This window comes from Octopus sinensis, linkage group LG7 (assembly GCF_006345805.1).
Source record: "Octopus sinensis linkage group LG7, ASM634580v1, whole genome shotgun sequence".
Classification (NCBI taxonomy): Eukaryota; Metazoa; Mollusca; class Cephalopoda; order Octopoda; family Octopodidae; genus Octopus; species Octopus sinensis.
The window spans coordinates 81,068,336-81,080,894 of NC_043003.1; positions in this window are offsets into that span (position 1 = coordinate 81,068,336).

Genomic DNA, 12,559 nt, shown 5'->3' on the forward strand with positions numbered 1-12,559 from the left:
TGACCGGTAGAACATTTATGGTCGGTCCAGTGGCTACACCACAAAAGAAAATGTATGGGGAGGAAGCTGAATTCTTGCAGCCCCTCCCCAAAATTAACATGTAAGTATACGTCACTATGGAGAATAAACTAGGGTGTGTAAATGCGCGTGGCCTGCGGTCAAAATGGTTACAAACGTGTCTCCAGGACGACCTTAGGTCACTAAATATAGATGGTTGTGTTATTCGGAAAAAATGGAAGGATGTGGCAAGGAAGTTGGGTATGAATGACTGCTTAATCTCATCCATGGTAGAAAAGTATGGTGTAGCCGTTGGACTTCATGGTCAAGGGTAAACTAGTAAAACTTGTAAATATTTAAAATATAACATTCATTATCGTATTTTTAAAACCACTGTAAAAAGAACTCATAAACGAACTATGTGTTTGTAACGTCCAAGAATCATCGCTTAGGTACATCTTTTGACAAAAGTCAAAATACTCGAAATATCGATGTCTGAGATTCCAAATAGATGGCGGCACTGAACGAACTGGTGTTTTCACGCCTGTTTACAATATAAGTGAGATATAGCAGTTAACTTCCGTGACAAGCATATTTCAACTAACCGAAATTGTGCCCATATATATTATATATATATGTATATATATACATATATATATATATATATATATATATATATATATATATATATATATATATATATATATATATATATATATATATATATATATATATATATATATATATATATATGTATGTATATATATATCTATACATACATACATACATACATACATACATCGTAAACAGCGCGAAAGATTCCGATACCAAGTGGTATTGATAAATATGTGAATGTATGGCTGTGTGCGTATGTGCGTATGTGTGTGTGTGTGTGTGTGTGTGTGTGTATGTGTTTGTGTGTGTGTGTGTAATGCATGCATGTTTTTCACAGATATGTAATGACGGAAGATATAAACATAAAAAGGTCAGTAAATAACCTTCAAAGTACCTTGCAGTATAATTTTATTATTATAATTATATTATCAAATGTACTGATTTTTGTTTTCATTGTCTCGGCTGCCGTCGTCATCGTCGTCGTCATCTCCACTAATAAAATCTAGAATCTACTGAATACCTGCCTGGTGCAACTCTTCAGGCGCACAGATGAAGATGAATTGGGATCTTATAGCATTCATGCTTTTCCGAATATCATTAATGATACAAATAGACCATTACATTATCCTTGTAAGAATTGTAAGCATAATTACATATAATATTTTCTTTCGGTTGACGAGCTTTAAAAATCTAATGAGATCGATGACAGTAGTTAAAATACATGATGGTTAATGTCTACTATAGACATCAGACATCATAATCATTTTTGAAATTATAGGAATATATAAATATTCTGTGATTTAATATTGACTATCATTTAATATTGACTTATCATTTTATGTTGACTATCATTTTAGCATAATTTGTTTAATGAAGTCTGATAGACAATGTGTTAAAAACCTTTATGCAAGCTGGTGACTAGTACACCACGTTAACAATTCCACAATAATTTCATTATAAAGAGTTGTCTTCGCCGAGAATTTAAAAATAAAATGGACATTTCAACTCAGTAATATAATCGTTGGCAATACTAGTTATCTTTGTATATAAAACACACACACACACACCACACACACACACACACACACACGCACACATATGTAACAATGGATGGATTGTGATTCACTACAGCTGTTTCAGAAGTGCATGTTTTTTTTATTGATGAACAGAAATGCTACATGAGGGGAATATATATCATTTCATCGGGTGAATACAGGTAAGGATAATCAATTAGATCTCCCCAATATTTTTTCTGTGTCGTCCTAGTCATTTGATAATATGTACTTGCTCTTGAAAAGTCCTAATTGTTAATTCGTATTTGTATTCACCCGAGGAAAACGGTTTCTTGCATTGTATAACACTTCAGTTCCTCAATAAATCGATTTAAAAAAACAAAATGACACAGCTGCAGTGAACCACATTCCCTCTGTTATTATCGTTCATCCTTCATCTTACTTGGAACCTGACATTCATTTGGATCTACAGTCACTAGACGGCGGTGCAATAGGTGCAATGAGAATATCCAACGGTGACATTGATGACTCGTTGTGTATTCAGTCAGTCACTTGTTAATGTATGCATAACTGGAGAATAAGTCGCTATACATTGTTTGCACACGATACCCCGACCTTCGTGCTTTCATTATCTAAATACTTGATTCTCTCAAACCCTGGAAATTATATATATTAATGCTAATAATATGACAACAAAAGAATGAATGAGACCTCGATATTATGTAAAATAAAGGAATTAATCTATAAATATTGTATGTGACAATTAGTTCGTTGTCATAATAAAACTCAGATAGTGCTTTCTCTTAGTAACTGATGAGATGCTGGAGCAGACTGCAGCCCCAGTATCTAAAACTCTAAGTTTTATTATGACAACCAACTAATTGTCACATATTATATATATATATATTTATATATATCAGCAATATGAAGCCTGACATAGAGAATCCCTGCTTGACTCCAGTTGTAACCTAAAATCCACCTTGCCTTGTCCCTGTCATCCATTACTGTACCCTGGAAGTCGTTGTATGTAGCTCAACATTCCTAGGCTTGCTCTTAAAGGTTTCACATTTTGCATTTCTTGTCTTGTAGAATCTAGACTGCTCTTTTCTGAATGCCTGATCTACTCCTCTCTGTATTCTCTCAATACTGACTCATCCCATTACTTTGCCTATTACAAAGAGTAATGTTATTTCTTTCCATTTCCGGCATCACTCCAAACCACCTTTCTTTGGTAATATGATGATAATCCCTTTTTTCGACTTGCCTAGTGTTTTTGTAATGTGCCATGCTTTTTTTGTACAATTTCGTCAATACATGTGCTGCCAAATCCTTGTCCCCCTTGAGCTGTTCGGTTGGCAGTTCGTCACCCTGGTGCTTTGCTGTTCTGAGTTTCTTTAAGTCCCTGTTGTACATCCATCTCTGAAATCTCTCCACTATTAATGTCTCTATTTTCTCGGATCTAGTCTCTTCATCAGTTATCGAGTATTGTGTGGTTCCTCCCTTGCTAGCGCTGATTGGAAGTGTTCTATCCATCTATCAAGATGTGCAGTCTTATCCTTGATTATGTTCCCGTTCCTGTCTTCGATGGCCGCCATCTTCTTCCACTTTTTCTTCGTTAACATTCTGACAGCTTGGTAGATTTTCATTTTGCCTTTTTCTGCTGAATTTTCAGCTTCCTTTTAATTTCCTCTATTCATTTCCGCTTGTCTTCTCTCGACAAGCGCTTTACTTCTCTGCCCTTCAGCATGTAGACGAACATTGATGCGCTCTGAGTGCGTGCTATGAATGGTGTTAATCTTATTTCTCTGCTCTATCGCTTTCCACATTGCTTCGTTTTAGATATTTTTTCGAAGAAAAAGAGAAAGGCATAGGAATAGCATCAGATGAAACCTCGGGATCTCGATTTTGCTCCAAGATCTCGATTTTGCAGTTGACGTAGCGTTCCAATCATTCACTTACGAACACATCCATGGCAACATACACAACCAGGCAGAGAACGCTGACAGAATTGGCCTAAAACGCATCCCAGAAAAATGCAAACACAAAGAAATAATACCACACGATAAGCGCGCCGTGAGTATTGGCTAGGACCAAGTGGAAGACGTCCAAGAATTTGGTTACCTCAGGATGACTGTGAAGAATGACATAGGTGGAACGGATGATGTACAGAATAGAATATTCAAATCACGGAGAGTATTCTACATTCTAACAAAGATATGGAGAAGCCAAGGTATAGGCTGCAGAAGAAGCCGAAGCTGTTCAAGACATTGGTCCATTGGTCCACCCAGTATAACTCCGTGGATGTGAAAACTGGAAAATGCCAAAAATGGAAGAAAAAGAAATGCTTAAGGTGAATACTCAAAATTAAGTGGCAGCGAAGAGTCCGAAATGACACAACTTAGACGACAGCGGGCAACTAGAGGATCAGTGACGAAATAAGACACAGACACTGGGACTAGATTGGACATGTCATGCCTTCAAGCAAGATCGAGAAAGCACTTGTGTGGTTGCACTCGAGTGACAGCGTGTGGGAGAAAAGAGCAGTAGGGGTAGCTAAAATCACATGGCGAAAGGCTATTGACAAGGAGAGGGTAGGTCCAGGGAATCTGGAATGGGTGCAGAACAGAGAGAGAAAACAGAGCTGCTAGCGGAGATCATGTTGCGGGCTTATGTGCCTCATGGCACTGAGAAAATTAACTGTATATATATATATATGTGTGTGTGTGCGTGCGTGCGTGTGCGTGCATACATATGTATACATGCATATATACATATATATGTGACCTCTAATGATTTTAGGTTCTAAATGCTAATAAATTTAAGAGATGACGAATTATGTACATTATTTACATTTGACTGCGTGTACTCCATCCCATGCAGTTGTGGTAGGTAATACAAATGCGAAACATGCCGTAGCCTCAAAATAAGGGTAGAGGAACATCGCAAAGATATTGATAAATCGGGTATAGCTGATCATCTATGGAAAAATGGAAACCACCTCCCCCTGTGGGATGAAGTTCAAATAATAGACAGAGAATGTCACTGGAAAATACGAAAACTAAAAGATGTAGCACATATGTTAGGACACAACAACCTACTAAGCAGACCGAGTGCAGATATGAATAGCATAAGGGAACCGGTATTAAGAAAGCATAGGAAAATGCAAGATTTACAAGCCCTAAAATTCACTCCATAGTTGCTCACGGGCATACGGCGTAATAGTTGAACATATTTCAAACGCAAGTAACTAGGCCTGGAACAAGCATATTTATTGCGAACAATTTGCAGATATGAATAAAATGTGCTTTACCATTATGAGACACTCTGTACACGTAAATGTGTATCTACGTACACGCGTGACCATATGTGGATACATGTATGTATATTTGTCTGTCTATCTGTCTGTGTGTATGTATGTATGTATGTATGTATGTATGTATGTATGTATGTATGTATGTATGTATGTATGTATGTATGTATATAAGCATGTATGTATGTTTGTGTGCATGTATGTATGCATGTGTGGAGGCGCAATGGCCCAGTGGTTAGGGCAGCGGATTCCCGGTCGGAGAATCGGGGTTTCGATTCCCAGACCGGGCGTTGTGCGTGTTTATTGAGCGAAAACACCTAAAAGCTCCATGAGGCTCCGGAAGGGTGTGGTGGCGACCCCTGTTGTTCTCTTTCGTCCCAACTTTCCCTCATTCTCTCTTCCTGTTTCTTGAGTAACGCTGCGATGGACTGGAGTCCCGTTCAGCTGGGGGGAACCCATACGTTACAGAAACCGGGAAACCAAACCCATGAGTCAGGCTAGGATTGAAAGGGGCAAGAGAGATATATGCATGTACGTGTGCATGTATGCAGTGAACAATTGCCAATTCGGCAGATAAACTAAAGCATATGGCCTTCAGAATTTCACAACCTGAAAACTTTCATAAATCGTATAAAGCCCTTTATATACAAATCGTGTCCTGCTAATTTATACAGAAAAATCTCATTCGGTTTCTGTAATCAAACTAGTAACATAATTATCAAACATTCCACTGGAGCTAACACAAATGGAACTTCTGGTTAAAACCCCCATTATTTTCATTTCAAAAATAAAGTACATACAGAAGAACGAGAGATAGATAGAAATGAACTAATTCGTAGAAAGAAAGGGAAAATGCCTATCTTTAATAACTCGATATTAAATTTTTGTGTTGTTTGGTTCATAGCATTGATGATCTCACATTAATATCTAATTCCAATAAGCAATGTACAAATTTTTATTAAGATTATGTAAAGAAAGTAATAAAAGAGTAGAGAAAGAAATAATTAGATAATTTGTGAGTGAAGGTGTAGAGTGGGTACAGATGAAGGGGAACGGTTGTAACATTGTCAGGCACACTCATAAATCAAGTCATTTCTGCTTTATTGTTTTAGTATGTGTGTGAACATTAGCGTGTGTGGGTGGGTGTATGTGGAGCCTTTTATATCTGTTTATACATATGTATGTGAGTATGTGTATGTGTATGTGTGAGTGTGCGTGTCTGTGTGTGCGTGTGTGTACGTATTTATGTAAATAATTACCAGACTTGTCTTACATGAAATAGGTTGGGATACTGCGTCAAAATTTAAACGTTATATACACGTACATGCGCATACACACACGGACACACGTATACAAACACCTAGAAGCATCCCCACGTATACATGTGCACGTCGCTATGTACATCTATTCACATGAATATAAATCTGAATTTCATCTAATGTTGTGTTAAGAGGAGTCGCTTATCTGCGGCTCCATATTTTAAACTAATGAGTGGAAGTCATAAAAAGCGATTGCATGTGCTTTTTTTTTTATTTTCAAAAATATTTTTTTGTTATGACACTTGTGTGTCTCATATAACAATTTCGAATAATCTTATTCACAATATTCACCTGAACTGCTGCAATACAGGAAAGGAGAAAATATAATTTCACTGTACGGCAATACAGTATAACGAAAATTGAACTGATGAACAATTAATATGAAACCCAATATCTTATATGATTGGTCATCTCACCTCTTTTTGTCGTTGTTGATTTTGTCAGTGCAGATAAGGCATGTGCCCTAGAACATTGTGTACACATTTGTTACCTGTGCTTGAAAAGAATGATGAAGGAAAGGTTTATAGGTACGTGAAACATAAAGCAGTGTCTACGATATAGACTTCTTTGCTCTACAGCAAATGACTTGTGCACTCGACTCTAACTCGAGCCCACAGGATGAATTTCGTTTGAGTTTTTGCGGCTACAGTCTTGGACCGGCTGTACGGTTTACTCGCCTATGTGGCGGGCGTTTTTACGAGACAACACTCGTGTACGTGGCAATCAGCTAAAAATGAGTACATCTATCATTTGACAAATCTTGTTTTTAATTCTGTAGAACGTCCACTACACTCACCTCACCTGTCAAGCAAGGTGAGGATCCAGTTTAGTCGCTGATAACCCGCTCATAAAACTTGGGAACATATGTAAAAATATGGAATACGAAATACATATACATGGAATATAAAATTTTTTTGCAAACACCGAAACAAACAGATGGAAAAAAAGACAACATAACGAACGACCCTTTAACATTTATCGGCTGTTTTTCTAATCCGTATTTCGAGCAATTTCACGACAAGATACGCCTCCGAAAAAGCAGTTGCTCCTGCAAAACAAATTAAATAAAATTTGGGATTTTACGGGTCAAAATTGGTAACAAAAGCAGGACAGTGGAAACAAACAGGAAGGGATGCTAAGCCTAAACAAGGTGAGGTGGCGAACGCGGAGAAACTTGCATGCGTATATACGTATATATGTATGTACATATACGCATGTATATATGCATATATAGTATTTATATCATATATATATGGAACATATGTAACCAATTGAAGCAAATGGAGCCTACTAAAGATACCCAAAATCTAAGAGGGTACAATCCATCCGATGGACTTCATTATTACTGCGATCTATTTTTTCCCCCATTTTTACTAATAACAACACAGTCGACTTGGGACTATATAGTTAAATGCATTCAATCCACAGCGCGATCGAATAACAGAATCACGAGACTGAGATGAGGTCTTCTTAAGCGAGCATCATTCGCTGCAATCACAGATATTGATGTATATGCCCATATTTATGCAACATATTAGCATACGCACGTACACACATACACGTACATACGTGTATGTGTATGCATAAAGTGACTGCATAAATGGATATACAGTCACACACAGATTGCTAGCTAGCTTAGAATGAGAGTTAGATGATTACTATTTCAATAAATCGAATGAAATTGTGGTGATGTTTTGAAATAACAAAGAAAAAAATAGCATGAAACTTCGGTATCCCCAAGCTATTATCTGTTTTATTAAATAAACAAGAACAACGATGGCAATAAGAACAACAGCAACAACAACACTCACACACAACGAATCATTAAAACATACACCCACCATCTAGTAGGCGCATGGATGCGAAGCCTATAATAATTAAACTAGCGCATATATATCTCACATGGACGCAGAAATGAACATTTATATGTAAACTCATGCTCATATATGTAGGACTATCAGTAGCAATATTTACGTAGTAGACTACTAAGAAGAAACTAGTCAGGGTAGAATTGCTAAAAAGGCTACCTATGAGGCTAGGAGAGGCCTAAAACTTTGCCAAATCGATCAAGAAAAGAAAGGGAACTACAGTCAGTTTCTGTTTTTCTCTTGGTAGAGCAAACCTCCCAGATTTCCGCAATATATAGATACTTACCCACGTACAAATACATACACACATACAAGCATATATATACACATACATATATATATAATATAAATACTATATATCCATATATACATGCGTATATGTACATACATATATATGTATATACACATGCATGTTTCTCCGCGTTCGCCACCTCACCTTGTTTAGGCTTAGCATCCCTTCCTGTTTGTTTCCACTGTCCTGCTTTTGTTACTAATTTTGACCCGTAAAATCCCAAATTTTATTTAATTTGTTTTGCAGGAGCAACTGTTTTATCGGAGGCGTGAAATTGCTCGAAATACGGATTAGAAAGACAGCCGATAAATATTAAAGGGTCGTTCGTTATGTTGTCTTTTTTTCCATCTGTTTGTTTCGGTGTTTGCAAAAAAATTTTATATTCCATGTTTTTGTATTTCGTGTTCCATATTTTTGTATTTTATGTTGTTTACATTCTGTGACATCCTGTGCCCACATATGTATATGTATATACATATGTATGTAAGTATGTACATATACGTATGTATATATGCATATATATTATTTATATTATTATATGATTGAACGCCACGAAACCTTTTCCAATTAAGTTTTATCTATCTATCTATCTATCTATCTATCTATCTATTTATCTATCTATCTATCTATCTATCTATTTATCTATCTACCTATCTCTCTCTCTCTCTCTCTCTCTCTCTCTCTCTGTATATATATATATATGCACACACACACACATATTTGCATACATATATACATACATACGTACGTGCATACATGTATATAGGTAGGAAAACAATATATGTATATTGGTATTATTCAAAGATGTATTACTGAAATATGTACAGCAGGATATATGAATATGGGTCGTATGCTTCGTTTTCAATAACTTATCAGCTAGGTGAACCTGCAAACATTGTCTTTTCACTGTAAATAATATTGTCAGTAAATGCTGTACATTAGTAGGCCTATCTGGTAGTTTAACCTTCTAGATATGGCAATGAAATCTTAATCAAATCATACGTTTATGTGTTAAAGAGAGGACACGTTAAGTGATGTAAGCTTAGATACCCAATATCTAAAGAAATGAGAGGAATAGCCATAGTAAGGACACATTTAATCATACTTCTGAACGAGTAGGACTCACGTGAAGCAGCAACAACTGCAGCAGCAGCAGCAAGGAGAACAACAGCAACAACAATGATGACAGCGATGACAACAGCTGACAGAATGGAAGAGAGTACCAATTTTCTTTGACTTCGGTTTTAATAGTCCTTCCAATGTCTTTTTTTCTCTCTCACATTTTAGTAGTTGCCATTTGCTGAATAGCTCAGTCATTGCCAACATGATGAGGATGATGCTGATGATGATGATGATGATCATCATCATCATCATCACCATCACCTACACTAAAACCACCACTCTCATCTTCATCATCGTCATCATCATTTTCATCCTCCTCCTTATCTTCATCATCGTCATTTCCAACATGGCCACCACCACAATAATCAACATCTTCAAAGGTGATGTTGTGACTTTCATTATTTTCCGAACCGCTTTCATATGTTAAAGAAAAGTGTGTTCCCTTCAACGAGGAACCGAACGTGGTTCTCTGACAAGACAATGTTTCTAGTAAAATGTGTTGATTGTACAATAATAAAATACTGCTTTATTTAACACGTAGATAACCCCTTATCAAAATATTTGCGAATTAAAGAATTTTCCCATGGGTGGTAACAAATATTTAGTTTTGTGATAGTTGTCTATGAAGGGAAAACGTTTTGTAATTAGGATATTGGGCTCACGATCGCTACGGCATCGGTTCTATTCTGGGGTCAAGTTTCACATTTTCTCTTTCTGCAAGGCACTTCATTTCACATTATTCTAGAACATTCAGTACATGTGTCATTGAGGCACATTCGTCGATTAACTGGAATCTCGCTTAGTGGTGGTCAGCGCGTTATTATTTAACACTAAGTCAGATCTGCTCCATTAGTCAGTCTGTTCAAATGCTTTCCAGCCATGAATATCGCATCATTTTGTATATTAGTAACTGCGTCCGTGTATATTTAAAGCAGTATAATATGATCTATGAGAAATAAAGCTCCTGTTTGTGAAGAGCCGATTGCTCGCCTGTTGGCTGCTTAGAATTAGATTTTAACAAGGAATCAAAGCCGCTCTCGGTCAAAAATTGCAGGATCCAGTTCTTCTCATGTAGCACATAGAATTTTATTTACTTGGCATCACATCTTGGGGAGGTTGTCAAAAAGCATCGCTGGTTACAGGTTTCCAGCAAATAATTTATTGTTTCATTGCGTTTCCAATAACGAGGATAAGAAAAGAGAGCGTTAGTAGCTGAATAAAGAACACACAAAAATACATAAGGGTGCGCGCACACACACACACACACAAACACACACACACATACACACACACACACACTCACATACACACACACACACACACAAATCATGGAAATGCGTGTGCCTGCATTTTTTCTTTACTTTTTTTCAGTCATTTAACAGCGGCCATGTGTGGACAGCGCCTTGAAGGGGTTATAATCACACAAATCTGTTCCAGGACCCATATTTAATGCCTAGTACTTACTCTATCAGTTTCTTTCACCGAACTCCCACATTACGGAGACGTAAACACACCAACACTGGTTGTCAAACAGTGATCGGGCACAAACACAAAGATACACACACACATAATATAACGGATTTCTTTCACTTTCCGCGTAAGAAATTAATTCCCAAGGCTTTGGTCGACCTGAAGCCATAGTAGTAGATATTTGTCCAAGATTCCACACCGTGTGATTGAATCCGCAATCATGTAGTCGGGAAGTAAGCTTCATGCCATACAGCCACGTTTACATGCCGGGCTTCCGTACAGTTTCCATCTTCCAAATTCTGCTCACAAACCATGAACAGGAGACTCTTGCTGGTCGAAGACACTTGCCCTTTATGCCGTTCCGTGGAATTCCATCGGGAACCTGGTTGTTACGAAGCGAACTTCTTAACCTCATACCAATGCCATCCAACGCAGTAGACTATTGATTTCTCACATTAAAAATAGCTGTCTGAATAGACACCCGTTAATGGCCAGCACGTATTGATACAAACATAGACAGAGGGCGAGTAATCCCAACAGTAACAACTGCTCAAGGCGACATATAATAGCGTCTCTTTTAGCTTTCATCTTCCAGTTGCTTAAGTCATTAGACTGCGGTCATGCTGGGGCACTGCTTTGAAGAGTTTTTAGTCGAATGAATCGACCTCAGTAATTAACTATTTTAAAGCATTTTACTTATTCTACCGGTATCTTTGCTGAACCGCTAAGTTACGGTAACATACACCCACCAGCACCGTTTTTCAAGCGGCGCGGAGGAGAGGACAAACACAGACATAAAGAGTGAAAAAGAGAGAGAAAGAGAGATAGAGAGAGACAGAGACAGACAGACAGAGAGTGAGAGAGAGACACACACGCATATTAATATTATTATTATCATTATTATTATTATTATTATTATTATTATTATTATTATTATTTTTTATTATTATTATTATCATTATTATTATTGTTATCATCATTATCATTATTATTATTTTATTATTATTATTATTATTATTATTATTATGTTATATATATATATATATATATACACACACACGTTGGGCTTCTTTCAATTTCCGTCTACCAAATCCATTCACAAGGCTTTGGTCGGCCCGAAGCTATAGTAGAAAACACGTGCCTAAGGTGTCACGTAGTCGGGCTAAACCCCACGAACTATGTGGTAGGGAAGCAAGTTTCTTAGCACAGAACCCCGCCTGCGTGTATAATAAATATTCTGAGAGTTCTATCAGTAATTCACCCACGTACGGGCCCTCTATGTGAACGCACGCTATTCTAGAACTAACAGTGAAATCGCTTTTAAACTGTATCGTATTGGCTTTAAAGGTAATATAAAGGGCACATCTTTATGTCGTCCGCGATGCTAGCTTTATAGGGAAGAAAATAATTGTATCGCCATGGGCCGAATGCTTGCAGTCGTAACACTGCTCGACCTAGGACCGAACGACAACAGTTACAATAATAGCTAGGACAACAGTACAGCTGCAACTAACACACCGATAACTACAGTTTGGTTTGTGCGTGAAAGTTTG